The sequence below is a fragment of the Cyanistes caeruleus genome, chromosome 5 (genome assembly GCF_971803275.1).
Source record: "Cyanistes caeruleus chromosome 5, bCyaCae1.hap1.1, whole genome shotgun sequence".
In the NCBI taxonomy this organism is placed as follows: domain Eukaryota; kingdom Metazoa; phylum Chordata; class Aves; order Passeriformes; family Paridae; genus Cyanistes; species Cyanistes caeruleus.
In genome coordinates this window covers 80,159,686-80,180,080 of record NC_141705.1, presented here as the reverse complement: position 1 = coordinate 80,180,080, position 20,395 = coordinate 80,159,686, and the positions used below count along the sequence as shown (strand labels likewise).

General features: G+C 39.5%; 1 long non-coding RNA gene across 2 annotated transcripts in view; it reads left to right on the top strand.

Moving 5' to 3' along the window:
- Nucleotides 1-20,395, top strand: part of LOC111929001 (uncharacterized) — a 58,676-nt gene that overhangs the window by 1,926 nt on the left and 36,355 nt on the right. Inside the window, exons 1-3 of one of the 2 annotated variants that reach the window (XR_015286606.1) lie at nucleotides 1,257-2,770; nucleotides 6,785-6,946; nucleotides 8,817-8,938. This is a non-coding gene — a long non-coding RNA (uncharacterized LOC111929001). Of the gene's footprint in view, nucleotides 1-1,256; nucleotides 2,771-6,784; nucleotides 6,947-8,816; nucleotides 8,939-20,395 lie in introns of those variants that run through there. The other variant, XR_015286607.1, reaches the window with a different exon arrangement.

Here is a 20,395-nt window from a genome sequence, read left to right as displayed (position 1 = left end):
ACAAACCCCGCTTTGTGCTGAGTCTCAGATCGGTGCACAGCGGGGAGAAGGCCTCGGGTTTGACACAGCAAAATGAATCTTTATCTAAAGAAAGCACATTTCTCTCTTTTGGATGCAGTTTTGAGAGCCAGAGTACAAAGTATTGACTGGACCCAGCCAGTCATGGGTGGTGATGAAATGCTCCAAATTCCTGCCTGGGAAAGCTGCTAGAAGAAACTTGTGTCTGCTTCTGACCCTTTTCTTTCTCTCTCCTGGTGAGAGGAGATGGTCCAAGCAGCCTGCAGCAGAAATACCCCTCTGATGGGAACTGACAGCTCTTTAACCACATTCCCTAAACAAGACCCATAACAGAGAAAGGCAGGTCATGTAATTTTGAGTGTTTCCCATCTTAAACAAGGCTGAAGCTGAGGACTTTTCTTAATTGCCAAAACGACAATGGTTTCTATTCTGCAGGGACATCCACTTCAGAAACTCTTACACACTGGTGTTTGTCAATGGCTGAATGTAAAAAATAAATGCACGCAACGCCACACAGAATGACTGTCATGAGGGTTCCCTCCTGTGACAAGGAGTCTAAGAGCTACAGTAGCTGAAAATTTAATGTCCATTGTGGTGTGGAAGACTCGCTTTCAATTAAACTAGGTGTAGCTCTTAATGGAAAGTTTAAAGGGGGAGGAGTTTTCTTCATGACTTATTTGCAAATGTGTGCGGAATACTTAGCCGTTCTATTGGTGTTCCCCATTTTTTGCTCCGAGAAGCTGTGCCTGCCCCATCCCTGGCTGTGTTTGAGGCCAGGCTGGATGGAGCTTGGGGCAACCTGGTCTAGTGGATTGTGTCCCTGCCCATGGCAGAGAGTTGACTAGATGGGCTTTAAGGTCCCTTCCAACCCAAACTGTTCTGTGCTTTCTCTTTGCATGCCACAAAACAGAAACCTAGCACATTTTGTGGTGAATGTGAAGTGTCAGTTGTCTTTTTCCCTTGTGGCAATGTTTTAATGAAATTCTCCAGGTACTTTTCATTCAGTTGCTCTGAGCAAACGTAATAAAAATCTGAAATCTTTCTTGTGATTAATGGATGTGTGGGCTGCAGAAAAGCCTTCTTTCACAAGGCCAGTGTCTGCTTCAGTCAGTAGGTGTGGAAGAATCAAAAACCCAGTGCACTGAGCCAACTTCTACATGGGCTGAACAGCAGTCCAACAAGAAAAGTGTTGCTGGCTGTTTGATTTCTGACTTGGCTCTCAACTTCTTTACTTTCAGGGATCCTCAAGTTCCTCTATCTTGCAAAAATGGGCAGAGACACACTTAGGCTGAATGGAGTCACCACGTTTGTAGTGCAGAATTATCAGGTGTGTCTGTTCCTGGACTTGGGTACAGTGTGGCAGGGTGAAATGAGCAGAGGTGTGAGGGCAGAGAAAGGGAGAGACAAGGAAAAAATGAGAGAAAAGAGAAACAGGGCTGTGAGCACCCATTGCTCTGCAGCATTACACAGGCTGCAGCCACAGCTGAGTTTTTCCAGGACTCATCAAGTCACACAGATGTTGAACTGAATCACTGGCATATATCTAGATGGGAGGTATGAGCAATGTAACAGTTAAAATAAAACAAATAAATAGTTAAGATGCAGCTCTGCTTGGTTCTGTTGATTATGCAGAAGTTCTTTCTCTAAGACCCTCCCTCGTTTCCTGGGAGAATCAAATGCAAATAATGTTGATTAACCTCAAGGTGTTGTATGTTCAGTGCATGTAATTTTTTTTTTTAAAGCTTAGTGCTTTGGGAAATCAGAGTCAGTAGACTTAAAACTTCTAATTAAACAACAACAAAAAATTATTCACTTGGCTTTTCTGTATATAGGTGAATGCTTATAGATATAAAACTAGTTTAATGTGTAGGTGGATGACCTTTAGCATACACCATCAAACTCCAGTGCCTTGAGCATGTGTATGGAAATCTGATGATAGCTGAATAAAAATAGCTGTATATTCAGTATGGATGAAACAAAGTCTTCAAGGGTGGGGAGAAAGGCAAAGAAGGTGAAGAGAAAAATATAATGTTTCTTGAAAATGACAGGCTGTTCTAGCAGGAACTTCCAGCTGAAATACTGGCCTGAGGCGCTTGTCGAGCATGGGCTATTACACTCTAACTAGTTTAGCTTTTGCAAAACTATCATCAACAGCAAGCACTGAGAAGTGTCAGTCAGTATTAGCCACAGGGAGCACTGAGTGCTCCAGCTGAAACCTTGCACTCCCATCCTGGTGTGCAGTGGTGGCACACCAAACGTGCCCCTTAAACAGCTCCTTCAGACACAGGGTAGAGGTGGAAATGGACAAACTGCCTGGCAAGGCTGGGGTCATTAATTAAATACTTATTATTGTTATTATTATTGTTGTTATTATTGTTATTATTGTTGTTATTATTGTTATAATTATGTTTATTATTATGTTTATTATTATGTTTATTATTATTATGAATTTTGTTCATCACCTATTTTTCAGTCTTTCCTGTGAGGAGGTTTCTTCTGGTTTAGAATAAATGAGGAACATGGGATTAACCTTATCCCTTGGTTATGGCTATGGCTGGTTCAGTGTGTAGTGTCTGGTTGATGACATGTATTCAAATTTGTCTGCATGTTATGTTTTTCTATGTCATTTTTAGAAGGACAGAGAAGGTGTGGTCTGTGTTTCTGCTATAAAAACTTGTTTTTCCTGCTTTGGAGGCAAAGTTAAACGAGTAGGAATCCTGTAGAGCTTTTTTTCATGGTGAGGTTCTGAAAGGTGAGTCTTGCTTGTTGAAGACTATCAATTTTCTCAATAATCTGAAAAGCATTTCAATGTTTTTGTGCTTGGTTTAGCAGAAAAAAAAAATGAACATCAGCTTTGAGCACATTCTAACCTTCAGAATTTTCTACAAAGTATCCTTTAGGGCAAACACAATTCTGTACAATTGTACAAAAGCTTCCAGGGGAGTCTCCTGTGATTTCAGAGCTTCTATTGTGGCATTTGGAAAACGTGAAGACAGCCTGGTTTCGTGGATAAAAAAAAGGGGAAAATGTGAGAAAAGAGAACCTAGATAATTTGGAATAAATAATCCAAATCTGGGAAAGCAAAAGGAAAACAAAATAAACAAAGAAAAACACACCAAAAAAAAACCCCAAACCAAATTAGCAGATTTTCTAAAAAGTGTAACAAACTGATCAAAGAAAGAAACAAGAAAAACTTCCCCCCAAAACAACTTGTTCAAGTGCTTGAACAAGATTAGAGAGCAGCATAAAAGCAGGTATACAGAGATGGTATATCAAAGAATGAACAAGAAGGAAGAAGAAAATGCTTTAAACTTTCAGGAGAAACATTTTTTCTTTTTTGGAAACCTGAGCATGTTTCTCCACCAATGCAGAGCTAGTGGGTATCTTCAGGCAGAACACTGTGGGCAAATATTCGTGCAGCGTTCTTCACTGCAGTGAAAATGGAGTATAGAGAGTATTAAAATGTTTAATACAATCATTTCCAGGGATTTATATAGCATCTAGTCTTTTGTGAAATGACATGCTGATAAAACTACTCCTAACAAGAGTTCTTAATGTACATGGGTAACTCTTGGGGATGTAATTGCAAGGATGCAATCCTGCTTATTCTTGGGGAAAAAAAAAAATCTGTTTTACTTGGAGTGAATAGGATTACATTTCCACAGAGCCAAGAGTAGCTGGGATATACTAAATGAATCTGCAGCACAGCATAACGATGAAAGAAAATAGTTCATAGAACATCAAAGTTATTCTTCAAGTTCTATTTGTTCCTACATCAGTTTTCAGTAGGAAAATTTTCTCTTCTTTTTGCTCTGAATACATTGTTAACTTTCTACAAGTCTTATAAGTTATATAAAGCTTGTTTGCCCCAGAACCTCTTTTCAATGGAAATTTTCATCCTGGCTTAGGGCCTAATGTTATCAGGTGAGGAACAGCCTCCAATTTTTTAAAGGTGAGAGTGTGCCTGCTCAGACACACAGAAGCCTTCAAGTTAAAACCCATAATGCTTGATATCTCACTGCTATTAATGCTGAAGGAAAACTGAAGGGACCTGGAAATAAATTGGAAAGCAAGGTACTGTTTTTATGTTTTTATGTATGTATATGAATAAGGGGCCTTGACTGGAGGGTGCTGCACAGCAGAACTTGGCTGCAGTAGAACTAAGAGCTCACCCAGGGATGAATGAGAAGTTCAGGGGGTTATGTGGGCAGGGGTTTATTCTGTAGTAGTTGGAAAAAGCTCATTTCTTAACTGGAGAGAAGCTTTGCTCATAGCAGAAATCAAAAACAACAGGAAAGCTTCACCTGAGGTGCTGCTCAGCCACTTCCTTCCCCTCCCTCTGACACTCACACTCTCCCTTCCTCTCACCTCTCTTAGTCCTTTCAAGCAGTTATTCTTCTGTGGTCCCCTTTGGCTTCCTATACACCCGTCCCTGTGTTTTTTCACTATGTTTTTCTGTTTATTCCTTTGTCTCTTTGACTGAGATGATCAAAAGCAGAACAAGAATTACTGCAACATTTAACTTCCCTAGAAAATCAGCTGCAGGGGATGGAAAAGGGGTTAGGTGGTGTTCCAGCAGGAGCTCTGCTCTGGTGCTTGCAGAAGGGGCAAAGTGTGAAGATTATTGGAGAGAGAGTTCAGGTGAAGAACAAGTAGCTCAGTGTTGTGCAGTTTAGGGGGAGGATCTTCCCTGAGAGGCTGCTCAGTTGTGCAGGCAGCAGCTCTGATATCAGAGAGACAGGCTTTGAGTTTTTATAGGCAAGGCACTGAGAAACTCTTTTGGAGCCTGCTTGATGTTTCCAGCTCAGGAAATGGCTCAGCAGCCAGAGCAGCGCTGCTGGTGATGTACAGTGTAATTGGGTTCCAGAGCACTGGTAACCTTGGAGCTTTATGGCAAAGCTGAAGGAGCTGCTGTAATAAAAGTGACATTCAAGGTCAATCTTTTTGCCTTTGTTTCATTTAACTGAGAAAAGTGTGAGCAATTCTTTTCCTCAAGTTGTTCTAGTGGAGAAGCATTGCTGCTTTAAAGATGGAGTTCATCAGACTGGATATCCATGGATATTTTGCTACAGAATCATCTTCCTTTGTAATGAGAGAAAGTTATTAGGCCATTATCAGTAAATAGTGCATCTTAGAAAACTTGATGCTTTTCCTGACATTTTAATCTCTTTTTATGTCCCAGAAAGCAAATAGCATCATGATTTTTTCCCAAAGTATTAGTGAGATTTATTTTAAACCTACACAACCAAGCCGTGTAAACAGGTGTTAAGTCCTTTGGTGATGGCTCTGAAGTAATGTTAATTTTTTTTTCTGTCAAAGTGCTTTTCGTCTTACACTAGGATTAGATGCTTTTCTGTGCCTCATATGGGATTAAATTTTTAACTGTCAGAAAGTTTTTTAGAAATTATTTACAGTTTTTGTAGTCAGAGTCCATATGCAGCTGGTTCATTAGGTAAAGACCATCTCCCTAACACCAGGACATGTCTGTAATTGCAGATTTTAAAGTGTGCTAATTGTAGTCTTGGTCTGCTTGAGGCAGTCTCTTAAGGCATAGAAATATTTAATAGCATTGGGCTGTTGTCTTGATTTCAGTGTCTGCTCTATAAGCTTGCTGTGCATGACTTAAAATATTAAAAAATGTCAGGGAAACGAACAGCTCTAGCAGCTAGCCAAACGATAGAAGAAGAGCAGTTCCAGTGAAAAAGTTAAATATTTTCTGTGGCACCACGGCTTGCAAAACTGATGCCTTTTGGCCACCCTGTGTAATGGCAAGAGGCATCTGTGTGCTGCTGCTGCTGCTGAGATTGAGACCCTCTGCAGTCTCTTTGCTGGCTGTATTTCATTAACTTTTATAAACCTCTTGCCTTCAATAACAGCAAATGAAACTCCGGCACAATGTCTCCCTCTAGGCCACAGACAACTCCAACTTGCAATAATTCAGCGCTGGAGTTGAATAAAAGACAAATTATTCTGTCACCTGTCAGTAGCGACAATCCATCAGGCGGTAATGCCGGGTACTGACTGCGGGAGAAGCGGGGCTATTTTCAATTTCTGCCGGCTCCTTCATTACCCTGGCTGCGGGGGCTCCTCGGGGCTCCCAGCCTGCTGCCTGCTCTGCCCCAGCCCTGGCCTTCCTGTGCTCGGGCACACGGCACCTGAAACCAAACCTGTGGTGGCAGCGCTTTTCCAAGGGGAGCTCCAAGGAGCGATAAAGGCACTTTTAGCTTGTGCTTGGGCTGTGGCTGCGTACGGCAGAGCTGAACCTGAACGGAGCCCAGCAGCCGTGTCCTCTCTTAGGAGAGAGCAGCTTTATAGGGTCTTGCCCAGAGCAGAACGGGACATGAGCCTTCCAGGCAGCTTGACACAGGAGCTCTCTGATATTCTCCAGCACTTGTTTATTCTCCTCCTAATGGTCTGTGTTGGCGTGGCACTTAAGTACTGATTGAGAAGTGATTCTGGTGTCAAGTCCTGATTAACTCTGCTCTAAGGAGTGACAGGAACAGTGTTCTCTTAGTGTCCCCTCCGGACAGATTTGCCTTATTTTACCTTCTTGTACTGATGCAGCTTGTTTTATTTTCTAGCAAATGTTTTTGTTTGCTCTGTTGGTTTTTAATTTTTTGAAAACTTTCTAAGATTCCAGAACCTCACTACTTTTTCAGTCTGTCAAAAAATTTGATGCTGAAAGGCAGCCTAGTGAAAAGTCACCTGTAAATTCCAAAAAGAAAGCTGTGTTTTCATGTATTTGTTTTCATCTTTTCTTTTTCAGACTACAGAGTATTATTTCTCCCACACACACATGAAAAGCCCCCAAAATCTGTCCTATGAGTAAAGGAGAGATGAGTTTTCTTCAGCCTCTCTTGTTCCAGGAGGTCTTAGCCATTCAGATTCCAGAAGTGAAACAACCTTGTTTGATATGTGTTGCCATCAGGTGTGTGTGTGAGGTTGCACTGGTTTGGGCTGGAGAGAGGGAATTTTCTTTGTGGTAGCTTGTGTGGTGCCATGTTTTGCTCTGTTTAGGCCTAAGTGCCTTCCATGGTTAAATTCCACGTTCAGAAAAACTTCACGGATCCTGGGAGCTGGAAATTACCTGATTTAATGCTGTCAGTCCTGAAGCTGTAGTTTGCAGAATTATACAAAAAATGCTTTTGTGATTTATTGTGCAGCTGGTTATTGGGAAAGGACAAATATATTTCAGACTTGCTAAGTAATGTATGCATACAGCAAGCTGCTCTGTCAATGTCACATTAATTATCCGATAATATTGGACTTAATTCTTGTTGTAAACTTAGATGTGCATTCCCTTGCATCATAATAAATCACGTACTAAGCCACACTTTTTTTTTTCTGCAAAAATGTTTCTAGTAAAGCTTATCCCCCGCAATTAGCTGGAAAATGAATAGGAAGAGGTTTTCCCTGTCCTCTGTTTATTTCCTCAGGTATTAGAAATTTGTTTCATTTAGTTGGTGTGGACAGGCTTCGCTGTTTAATAAGCACCAACATAGGATGGTTTTGTTGTAAAAATAGCAGTCTAATTAGAAGACTCAATTTTTCTGGTTTTGGCCTAGGTTTCAGTGGAGAGATGAGCTGTAATCGTTGCAACCATTTTTCCTGATCTTTATCAGGGTTCTCTGCAACTAACCCCACAATAACTCTTTCTGTTTTGAAAACATCTTTGTTCAAATGAACCCTTCAGATTTTAATTCCAGTTTTAATAAAACCCTAAACAACAAATCATAAAAGCCAAATCCTGTCTTGCAGGTATTTAGGAGCTGAGAGAAAGCATCACAACTTGCTGTTGCTCTGCTGGAATAAACTGTGCAAATTATCTTAATCCACTTTGGGTTTTTGTTTTATGCTTGGCAAATAAAAGAAATAGAACAAAAAGAGACAAGTTATAAAAAAATGCTGGCTGTTCTGGGATTTATCTTCTTTTGCAATTGAAAACTAGTAAACCTAGTTACCATCTGACTATCAAAAACCTGTAGTCTATCAAAATACATATTGTATAATATATAATAATATATTATATAATATAATAATATATAATATATAGTACAAAATAAGATGGGCAAGCCATTGCATCTGATGAATGGGAGCTGGGAAAGGAAAACCAGGTTAGAGAAACATAAGAGAAAAAAGAAGGAATGCTTTGTTTCCTGGCAACTTTCTTGCAATACACCGCAGTCCAGAGATGCTTCTCTCTAAATTCATTTGAAGTGACAGTGATGTGAAATTTTACAGCTTGTATCACAAGTTATCCTTTTTGTTCAGACAGTCTAAAGCTCTGCTCATGACAGCACGAGAAAGAAACCCAGGAGGTGATAGGACTTCACTTCTAATTGGTGATTTTGCATTTGCTGCTGGTGTTGGTGATGAATAACCCAGAGCTATTATTATAGATGTTGGGATGGCTTCTCTGCTGCACTCTTTCTCCTTTAGTCAGTAGATGAAGAGGCACCATCAGGGTACAAGTTTCAGCTCTCAGTGTGTCCAGCTCCACACTTGGGATAATTTCCCAAGTTATCAGCAGGTGCATTTCGGGAGTTTGCCACATAACTTCAGATGGCAAAGAATGTTGGGCAGTGCCTTCTGCCCACGTGGCTTTAGGTGCAATATCTGAGTCAGGGAAGTTGTAGTCCAGATTGCATTTTGAAGAAAGGCAAATTAAAAAACCAGCCAAAACTCTACACCACCACCCACAAATGAGACAAAGAGGCATTAAAAGTACGCTTTGTTTGCTCTAGAATACCTCTCTCTTAACAATCCTTTCTAATGACCCCTTGACTTTGTCTCTACAGAAAAACCTGCCAAGAGTACCCAGCTGACCACGCTGATCCTGCTTTATGGAGCAAAACTTCATAGTCAAGAAGTCCTTGAGCAGTGATGGCACAGTGTCCTGTCTGCACCTGCTCTTTCTGAGGTAAGCCCACAGCAAAGGACAGTGACTGGAGGGCTGTGCTGCACCCCAACACAAGTCCTGCTCCCAAAGACCCTGGAAAACAGTTGATCAGGTTTAGGTAAATTTTGTTTGCTTTCTCTGAGATTATCTGTGGTGTGATGATCACTGCACAGTCTGCCCTGTGGAAGAGATCTCCCAGGGCTGACAACATCTTGTACACACCTTTCCTTCACCTGGGGAAGCCCACACGCTGGGGAGTCCAGACTGTTTGATCCTGCGTGTGCGTTATTGTCACGTGCTTCTCTTCTTCGTCACGGCACTCACACGGCGTGAGACAGGTTTGATTAATGAGCAGACAGATAATTTTTTTTTAGGAATAGCTGAGATACTGCATGTCCCCCAGTTATCATACAAGGAAATCATCCCAGCAGATCTGGCAGGACATGCTTCATTCATCTCTTAAGGCTTATTATCTGAACAAGCTTACAGAAACACGCCAGGGAATGCCTTAAGAATATGACAGCTCATTAATCATGTAGTCCTGCAATAAAAATAGACATCAAGTGCATTAATTACTCCTCAAACAGTTCCATTTGTTGGGACTTTCTCTTAGCTAGTGTTGAAAGATGGCTAATTTTCCAGAAATAACACTCACTTTGCTTCATTGTTTCTGAATAATCAGTCAAGTTTTAACAGAAAAAGATCTTGAATAACAACATGTGTAAATATAGATTAATGTGCTTGAAATTCTAAGTCAAATGCTGAGCTGAAATAATTATTCCTTTAAAATGGAGCTAGTTAAAGGTTGTTTGCCTCCAATTTTATTACATGATACTGCTGGTAGAACTAAAGAAAAGTCCTATGGACTAAAAGATGTATAATTCAGAGCATGAGGCTGAGAAAGAAGAATACGTGCTGGGCCAGTGGTTCTTCTTCTGAGGTAGCTTTATAAAAAATTCTTTCGATTTTTTTCCTTGGATGCTAATTTACCTCTGGGAAGTCACACAGGAAGAAGTAAACAAGGTTTAGGAAAGGTAGTGATGGGGGCCTGTGCCCTCAAAGCACTGTGTGGGATTTTTTTTCCCCCTTGTCAATCAACAAGCCTTGCAGCCAAGCAAAAGTTAGTCTCCTTCATTGAAAATGCAGCCTTTAAGGTAATAACTCAGTAGACCACACTGGTGTGCACCAGAAAAAGTTTAAAAACCCATATGTCAAGGAAAGAACATGCTGTGCACTGATAAGCTTTTGAGCAGGTTTTCTTAAATGGTTGAGGGATTTTGGTGAGCCACCGGGGGCAAAGCTTGGTGCAGTTTCTGCATAGGTTTTATTTCTTAGCTAGACTTTAAAAAATTGAACGAAAAAAAAAAATCAAATGTATATAGATAAATTATGGAATCGATACAGAGCAAAGTAAAATTAATATTAAATGCAGGAATGTATTAAGAATGTAGACTTGAAGACATTAGACAGTCATCACTGTGTCTGTTGGATATAAATCCCTTGCCCAGCTCTCAATTGTCATTCCTACTCTGTGCAGACATCATTTCACATCATGAAGTCTGTAATCCTTTTGCCTGTGGCTTGAATAAAATGTAGGATTCATTCTTTTGGCTCTCCCTGTCTTTATGGCATTTCTTTCAGTAGCATATTCTATGTTTAATGAGGCTATGAGGTGCAAAATTTAAAGTGGCGTCCTGTTTTCATGCAAATTACTAGCAAATGGTCAAAAGTACCAGGAATTTACCTCAACTTCTGAGAACCAGCCTGGAACACCAGAATAGGAGAGCGATTTAGGCACAGGTTTGGTTGTCTGGAACTTGTAGATGGCACTGGTGGCCCCTCACCCCAAACACCCTGGAGTCATCAGTGCCATTGGAGCTTGAAGTCTGTCTTGGCAGTGAAGCTGGTGCTGCTTGCAAAGAAAGGGACGGTTCAGTGTGAAGCAGCAAACTGTCTAATAGCACTAGAAATGAGCAGGAGCAGATGCACTGTCATCACAGTGAAATCAGAGCTAATAAATTATTGCCAAAACGCTGTAACCCATTTGTAGTGCATTTGGTACAAACTTTCCTGTTAATATTTTTTCTTATGAACCTAGAGAAACATTTCCCTTCATTTGCTGCTTTTGATGATTTATCGCTTCTGTTTTTGAGTCCAGGTGTTTTGATAATAGTGAAAAACTCTGAAATAGGTGATCCTGGCTCCTGCCTGATAAGAGAAGCTGTTTGTTGGTCTGCAGTACCAATATGCCTGAGTTCAGTGAAGAAAAACAAAGGGAAATGTGGATGCATTGATGTTTCCCTCTGGCTTTTTCTCCCATATTCTTTGAAAATAATATCTTTCAGTACCAGAACTGTGAACTATGGAGGGGTCAAAAGGACTGGGGGAGTATCAAGTAGGAGAGCAAAGGATAAAGAAATAAAAATGAACCGAGGTGATTGAAAGATTAATCGGATTTATTTAATTTTAAATCACTCAGCCCTGATGCTGTAACATGAAAGGCCCAACAGAAAAACAGAAGCAAGAGCTATGGGCAGAGCACAGCAGCAGGAGTTAGCCAAGGCACCAGGCCACATTAGTGGGGGGGAGGTGTAAATCTGGATCTGGTGTTCCTGCTTAGGCTGTGGTCCCTTGGATTCACCAGTGATTCCTGCTGGGAGTGAAGGAAACCTGTGCTCTCTCTCTCTGGATACCTGTCATGAGCCATTTGGATCCCTCATGGTTACAAGACTATATGCTATGGACATTAAAGTTTATTTTATGAACTCATTAAGAAATCTGACAAGACAAAGGTTCAAAATGCAAGTCTTGCATAAGCTTGTCTAGCAATGACTCTGCACGGAGCTGTTGCTGTGATAGTCCCCGTTTCCTTTAAGCAAAATGAATTCAGACACAGAAAAATGACTGTGTTAATCCACTAGGAGCAAATTTAGATACTTCATGTGAAATCAGTGGAAACTGGAGATGTATTCCCATCGTACAGCCTTTATCAAATTCCTTTGTAAATAACCTCTAGGTTTTTTTAGATTCAGGTGGTGTTGAACATGACCCAATTTAACTACGTAATTTTTACTGTTTCACGATGGAAACCTGGAGATTTGATTGTGTTTTCCTCTACACTCTGAAATAGTGTCCTAATTTGGTATGATTGTATACCATAAATTGGTGTGTATTCCTCAGAAATGGCTGCAGATAGTCAGCACTTGGTAAGTCTGATCAATAGGGTATGAAAGCACTGTCTGATTCCTGGAGGTAAGGAATGTGTTTTATGAGACAGGAAAGACTAACTCTGTATTGCTACTTTCAAGCTTAGGTGAAAGTTTTCTGTACTTTGAAGTTGATTAATACCTAATTTTCATAGATTCTGAATTCATAGTAATTTCATTTTGTAATAGGCATCATGCAAGTTGAAGGAGACTGATTTATTTCTTTTATTATTTGTTTTCCTTGTGCAAAATGCAGGGAATTCTGAAAAGCAGAGATAATCACTGTGCATTTGTATGTTAATGCTACCAGGTAATCATCTTGAAAGACTGAATATGATTAACACCTTGAATCATAAACTAGGGAAAATGTACAACACTTGACAGGGAGTGAAACATCTAATACAATGTGAAAACATCTGGCCAGGAAATTGTTTTCCAAACACTGAAAATTATAAGCAATTATCAAGTGTTTTACCTGACTATACTCATAACTCTGTTTTAGTGACACTTTAACTGATATTATGCTTCATTTCTCAGCAGTCTGATTTTTGGATAATCACCCTAGATCTGTGTTTTGCACTCTTCCATCTTCCTGCTTGATGTGCACAGCAAGTACTTCCCTGGTGTACTTTAAGGGGGCAATCAAGGCTGCAGATGAAATAAGGCACTCGTGACAATTGAAGGGAAGAGCTTAATTTGGCAATTCTCATCAGCCAGGGATCTGACAGGATATCCAGGTGGCCCTAAATCAGCTTGAGCTAAACTTCCAGAGAAGTCAGCCTGCACATGCCAATTTTCTTAGCATAAGCTGTGAGTTTCTGTCAAGAACTTTCCTTGGGGTGAAGGGATGGAATTTTTGGGTGTGAGAAATCGCCGGAATATGGTGGCAGTTGTACTGGCTTATGGCAGTAATTAAAGATGACACTTGTCTATGATAACCAGCTGCAAACCCTACGTGAAAAGAAAGGGCAGCTCCAGCCTTCTCATACCCATTTATGCATTTTATTTCTATTGCATATTTTCCCAGGAGAAGAAGGTAGACTGATAGGGACAGAGTCAAAGGATGCTGGGTTTCCTTTGACTCCGAGAACATTTATAGCTCATAAATCCGGATGCTGTTTCTGGCTTTGGAATATGGTTGTGAAGCATTCATGATTTTTATTGTGCTAATAACCCTTTTCCTGTAGCTTGCCTTGGACACTCAGTAGAAAACTGCCTTTTCATCTCAGAAAAGGAGCTTCCTGTCTCAAATCATTCTAGGACATGCCATAAAACTGACATCCCTAGTGGTTGTTTCCTCATCTCAGAGATGAAAGTTGCAGTAAGAAAAAATGGCACTCCCGTCCCACAGCGAGCAGGTTCAGAGTAGGTCAGGTCCTGACATTCTTACACAGCTCCAGGAAAAAAAAAAGGATGTAAATCAGGTTTGTTAAGGAAATGAGGTGAATCTTCACCTGAGGTGGTGACAGTGCTTCACTGGCATCTGCCCTCATGCTATGTGAGGTCAACACCTGTAAGTAGAGTTCCTCACAGTATTTTATCAAGTAATGCTTTTTGGGTGAACCTCCTAACCTGACACAACATGAGGGGCCATTAGGTATTGAAGATCACACATGAACACAAAATGTTATTGGTTTTTATTTTAACTTCAGGTAACATGACCTCATAGGAGGGCTGTACCTTCTTAGTCTGGTGTTTTCATCATGCTAGAGGACTGTGTAAGTTTTATTTTGAAATTTTGTTTCTACACTGTTTCTTTGATTTTTAGCAGGTTGAGGGAATATTCCTGCTTTTCCTCCAGTGATAATTTTCTTATTTCATAAGCTGGAAAAGTAACAGGGAAATTTTCAAGCAATTTAGTGGTTCCACTCTGAAGTGTCGTGGAAAATCAAAGTCTCAAAATATTTCAAGGAAAGGCTGAAACAATCAAATAAACTTTGGAAAACATAATTTTTCACTGCAATTGAATAATTCATATGAATGCATACAAGAGATTAAAGATAAATGGAACAAGGGAATTTGAAATGAGAAAAAGGAAAGCTTTAAGGTAGTAAAAACAGTATGAGTTCTGCATTTTGAATTTTCTTTTTATTTTAAAAACAGGACATTAATTTCAATCAGCACATTTTGGTATAATATAACAACATTTTCTATAGATGACCTGCTGGATTTTTTTTTTTTTTTTACTTTATGAAGTACTTGAAATACACAAATTTCTGCTGGAATTCTGTCATATTGTTTATCAGCTGATTTCAGACCTTGTTTTCCTTAGATGATCCATATTTGCTCCGGAGCTTGCTTCTTTTAAACTGTCTCAGGCATTCAAAGATCTCCAAGCCATAGGTAAATGTGTTTCAGACCCCCTTGTGCCACTTGTGGCAACTGGGGGAGACAAAGTACAACGTGACAGGAAATGTGCTTGATGAGTATTGGAACCTTCAAGATGATCCAGTTCAAACCACCCTGGTGTAATGGTTGAATTTATAGAGGAGGCTGTAACCAAACTAATTTGTTAAGAGTTCTTGGTCCTAAGAGGAAAAAAAATGCTTATGTGATTAAAAATTTGCAAATGAGAAGGCTGGTCTTAAATCCAGACAGCCAGTGAAAACTGCATGCTCTGAGGACCTGGCCTGCTTATGCTTTAAGTGACATTTGCAGTCGGGTTTGGGAGGGTCAAGGTAAGTGCAGGGAACTGGAAAGGTGGTGTGCTTCTGAATAATCAAAACAGGCAAAAGCCAGGAGGAATAAAGTGTGTTGATTTAAATGAAATCGAATGTTTTTGAGAGATGTTGAAGAGTATGAATCATTATGCCTTGTTCAATTACCAACTTAATTTCTTCAGCTAGGTCTATACCTAACTGTGAGCACAAAAATTCACCTGCCATTTTCCCATCTGTAAGAGTTTAAAATCACTGCTGCACGTTACATGTTCAGAATGTTTTAGGTATTCCATTTAATTCACACGCTCCATTTAATGCGAAAGTTACATGAGTCAGAGCTGACTCCTTTAATCTCTAAAGCCACAGACATACCTGAGGTACATCTGGTGCTTGAGAAAGATTGCAAGTGGAGCAGTCCATCAGACCTCAGGAGACCTGATTTTGTTTTTGTCTGCCACTGACTGGGTGGATCTGCAGAAGCCACATTGCTCTGCTACATCTTTGGTTTGCTTCTCAGGAGGGAAAAGATAATATCACTGACCTTTAGAAAGCACTTGAGATCTAATTATTTATAGATTAGGGAGCATTAGCGGATAGGTTTGCATTTTTTTCAGTGTAAAAACTTGCTTATTTTTCTGACTGGAAACAGAGCTTTTTTTTTCCTCTTAATTATTTATAGATGAAATCACAACTTAATGGTCAGTCCAAAGCAAGTGGTGTTTTGGAGAGGAGGCTGAAGGCAAAAGATGACTCAGGCCATTGGAAGAGTACATTTCATTTACAATAGGGTTAAACAGCATTATATTTATTAAGTGTAATGATCTAGTAATCATGGAAAGATAAAAATCTCTATTAGCTTTTCATTGAATGACATTGTAAAAAGTAGCTCCAAAGGCTCTTCAAGGTAATTTGATCCGGGTGAACGTCTTCTACTCACATTCTACCTTCTCAAATACTTTAATATGGAGATTTCAGGAGTTTTGACATCTTTATAGTAGTGAGCACTCTGAAGAGATTAGTAGGTTATGCAATTTCTCTTTTTTAGTAAGTCACAGTAAGCAGCATCTGTATTTTTGTACAGCACAGCCCTATTGCTCTTTTCAACAGTGTGCTGACAAAACAATTTCACTATAATTGAAACAGCTCACTGCCACTCCTCTAGAGAAAATAAAGCTGAATTTGATGCCCTGGTTGTTACTGACAAGACATTTCATCATGAATACAGTTAAAGTTCCATTCAAATCATTAGACTAGGTTATAAACAGCAAAATATCTAATGTCTGAGTTTTCTTAGTTATTCTTAGAGTGAACTTTGTGTTGCACAGTGAATATTGATACAAACAACAGAGATCTGCAGAACTCTGAAGCATTTGCTCTATTGATAATCTTTGGCTATAACACTTGTACTAATTGAGCCTCTCCAGTCAGCTGCCTGCCATGTTGGTTGTAAACTGGAAAACATTGCTGCATAAAAACAGAAACCCAAATATTTGGCCATCTCCAGCCAAACAAGGTACACCTCTAGGTTAGCAGTCTAGCTGGTTCAATAATTGAAATTAGAAAAAGCAAATATGCATCAAAACAGAATAATTCTGGGTATTATCTTGTAGTCTTGAAGGTCTACCTCAGTCACCCACAGTTCGGTGACTCAGTGTGGATAAAGCCTCGCAGAGAAACCAACTTGGTCTGTGTGGGCATCCTTGTGCTGAATATTTGCACAGGAAACACGCTTAGGAAGTTTTGTCAGTGTGTGCAGCTAAAGCATTTGCCTTGCTGAAACCTGCATTTCAGTGCTTACTCTAAATACCTTTGGAGAAATTCATACAACTCACTGAAATTTCCTAAAAATCACTACCTCAAACATGTGAATGTGAAGAACCGGATTTAATAAAAAAGCAGCAAAGAAAAAATTAAAAAAAAAAAACATGTCAAAACCCAGCACCTCCCAAAGTGAAAAAACCATTTATCAACCCAGCCCCAAGCACTTTAAGAATTATGTTTCACCTGTAGACTTGGAGTGCTTGTCTTCCTGGTACTTTAGCAGAGATTAGAGCCTTCTGTAATCCTGCTGTCATCCAGTGTTAAAATTGAAGGAAAATGAAAAGGGAAAAGGATGTTTCCAGCAGAGATGGGAACAAAATCTGGTGAGAAAGAATTTATGGATGGTCTTAGGAACAAAACAGGATAGATATTGTGGTTTGCTTTGTGCTTTTTTTAAACTTTGACACCGGGAAGTGCTTGAAGGGAATGTTATTACTGTGATTTGTGGTAGTTTGTGCATGTGTGGCATTGTGCCTTGGTAGAAGGAGGGTGTGTGATTTCCTGGTGCTTCTGGAAACCAGTGATATAAGTGACTTTTATATATATTATTTAATATATTTATATATGGTTATATGTTTATATATTATACAATACATATTTTTATATATTTAATATGTTAATATATATTTTCCTATTTGGAAATAGGCTTGAGCAGAGCATTCTCTTGGCTTCAAACTTTGCCTAAAATCATTACAGATCTTCAAGGTTAAAATCCAAGGAAGTTCAGATTTACAGACAAGGTTTGTGCAATGGTTTCAGAGTACAGGAAATTAAACAAGAAAACAGATCACCATAATCAACCCTGTGGTTATCAGGATGGTTTGAGCTCTTGAAAATACATCCTTGACAATCCTGAACTTGCTGAGTGAAGGTTATTTGTGCTGGTTTGACATCCACGTGAAAACACAGCTTCTGAGGTCAATAGAAACCTGTCAAAACTTGGGCAAAATTTCATCTTTCAGGTGAAACTACTGCAGTCTGCAGAGTGGTTGGTACTAACAAATTTGAACAAGAAAAAACACCTGGTGCCATTGTGGGCTGTAGCTCTGGTGTATTTTATGCAGAGGGCCTAGAAATTACATGTCCTTCCTTCCTTGGTGCTGTTGTAGGCAGAGAGGTAGATGAGGTGTACGAGCCATCTGAAAAGGTAATGCAGAACTCAAAATGTCTCAAAATAAGACTGCAGGCAGCTGTTACTGCCTATGAGTGGAGTTGGAATCATAGCTCTGGGAAAACCTTGCTGTGAACATAATTTCCTTCATGTGAACACCTCTTAGATACAGCTCTCTTTCAGAATTGTTTTCCCTCTGAGCTAACATCTCAATCTGTCTACCCCCACAGCCCATCCCTTTGCCATTAGATCCAGCTCAGGATGAGGTCTTTGTCTCTGCCCTTTTCTCTGAAGGACACTGGCACTGGTTTCCTTCTCTCATGCTCTCTGATTCCATTATGAGGTTTTCTTGGGTTGCTCTAACTTAGTTTTTTCAGGAGCCTCTAACCATTACAGATTCTTTCTCTGATGCATCTTTAAGATGCTGCTTTGCTCTATTGCTCCCTGAACAGATTTTCAAAGCTTAATGTCCCAATTTTTGTAACAAAATCGTGTATGATTTGAGAATACTGCCAAAGCTTGTGTACTGCTGATGGTTCTGATCATTTTTAACTTTGCTTTTTATTTCTCTGCAGACTCCCAATATTCTTTCACATCGAACATTTTAACTCGACCTTCAGAGAACCTTGCTTCCCTTTCCACTTTTGGCACCATCCTTTTCCCATAGGTTGGATTCTGCCAAGGTCCCTTTTCCTCAAATGCACTTCTGTGTGCTTTTTTTTTCTTTCTCAGCATCTTGACCCCACCTTATATGTGACAAAGTTTCTAGAAACATCTGTGCTTCATCCTCTCCAACACCTTTTTTTAATCTGTGCTAATCCTGACAGGCACTGTCCTGCGTACATGTCAGCTGTCCATCATGATGATCCGTGTCCCTCTTTATTTTCTAGTGCCACTCCAGTTTGTCCCTGTTAATCAGCTCTGCCTGGTTCTGCTTTTCCCTAATGGCTGTTGTGCAGTGAGTCTGTAACCTGTGCTTTGCTGGCAAAGGGCTGCTGCAGTGAAAATCTGGACAATGCTGTTGGCTGTGTGCAAAGGGGTTTTGTTTCTCTTCCTGTTGGTAGCCCTTCACCTTCAAGGCTGACTGCTCAAAGTGAGAAATCTACTCTCTACCTTTGTCCAAGGCAGCACAGGGGCAACTCACAACAAAAAAAAAATCCCTGTCCAGAAAGGGATTGAGCTAACAGTTCGTGGTGGTTCATTTTCCATCAGCATTTGTTCTGAATTATTTGGTACTTTGAGAACAGAGTTTCACCCGTATAGTGGAGCTTGGCTGATGTTTGAGCATTTATGATTTATGTAGATTTTTTTTGTACCTCATCTGATTTTACACCAGGGCAACTTAGACAAGGGTATGATGTTTCCTTGACACTTCTACCACTAATGTAAGAGAAAAAAATGTTAACATGGCATTAGACAAATTGATCACACGCTGCACACTCTGAGGGGTCAAACTCTTGTGTCACATAGATGTTTCCCAGTTTTGGCCAAGCAGAGATGGAAAAAAAAAATCCTGGAAATTTATATGTGAAAAAAGTAAGTTTTTGCTCTTTTTATGTGTATTGTTAGAAAAATGTCTCACTAGATTGCTAAAAATTAAACATATAATCCACAGAAGATGTTAGGCACTGATTCACTTCCAATGCTTTGAAACTGAATTCCAGAGCATATTGCTTCAGTTTCATATCTAATTTTTTGTGCTTATTTTCCTATTTGTTTTTTTAAGTGCTCTTCCATAGTTTTTGTGTCCTATAACAAATGTTACAGACTCTAAACAATGACAGCGTTCTCTCAAATTTTTATCCGTATTCTTCAATTCAAGCCCTAATTAATTTACCTGCTGTATTTCAGTGGATTAAGTGATTCTTATGCATGAAGTCAGACAAATGTTTTAAGCTCTTTTGGGATAAAAATTGCAGGTGATTTGCAGTTGGACTAGATGATTGTTGTGGGTCCCTTCCAACTGAAATATTTTCTTCTCTGAAATATTTTGTATTATTGCCAAGCCTTGTGGAAAAATTCTGTCTGTCTTGACATGCTTCAGATTATCAAGCAGCTTACATTTGGTCAGTGCCATTAATATCTTTTTTATGACCTGTTTGGATGCATATGTTCCTTTCCTTGCAGCAGAACCTTTAATGAAGCCTAACCTGGTCAAAAAATATTTTTTTTTTAAATCCATGTTTAACACTAGAGTCTTAAATTTCTTCTGATATTCTATGGTAGAAGGATAAATTTTAACTGATTCTGATAACCAGAGAAAAGACAAGCCAGAAAAGAGTTAACATAATATATAAAGAATGTTAATTCAAATGAGTAACTTATTTTTCTACCGCAGGAAAGTTGAAGGCAAGCTAAAACTAGAGCTTTCCAAAATGTTTTAATGACCCTTATAGTATGCTGGTGGGGTATAAGAAATGCTACTTTTTAATTTAAAATAAATCCAACTTCTGCCTAATGTGTCTGGTGGGCAATTTGCAATTATGATCTTCATGATGAGATTCCTCTATGAAATGAGAGGTGTATTATAATTTAAATAGAGTTGTAGATCTGGTTGATTTTAATTTGTGACCCAGAGGTCAGTAGTTACTGGGTGCAATAACCTTGCGGTAATGTGACTCTTCAAGGCACATTTGTATAATGAGAAATCATAACTAGTTATAGGAAGCATGATGATTTT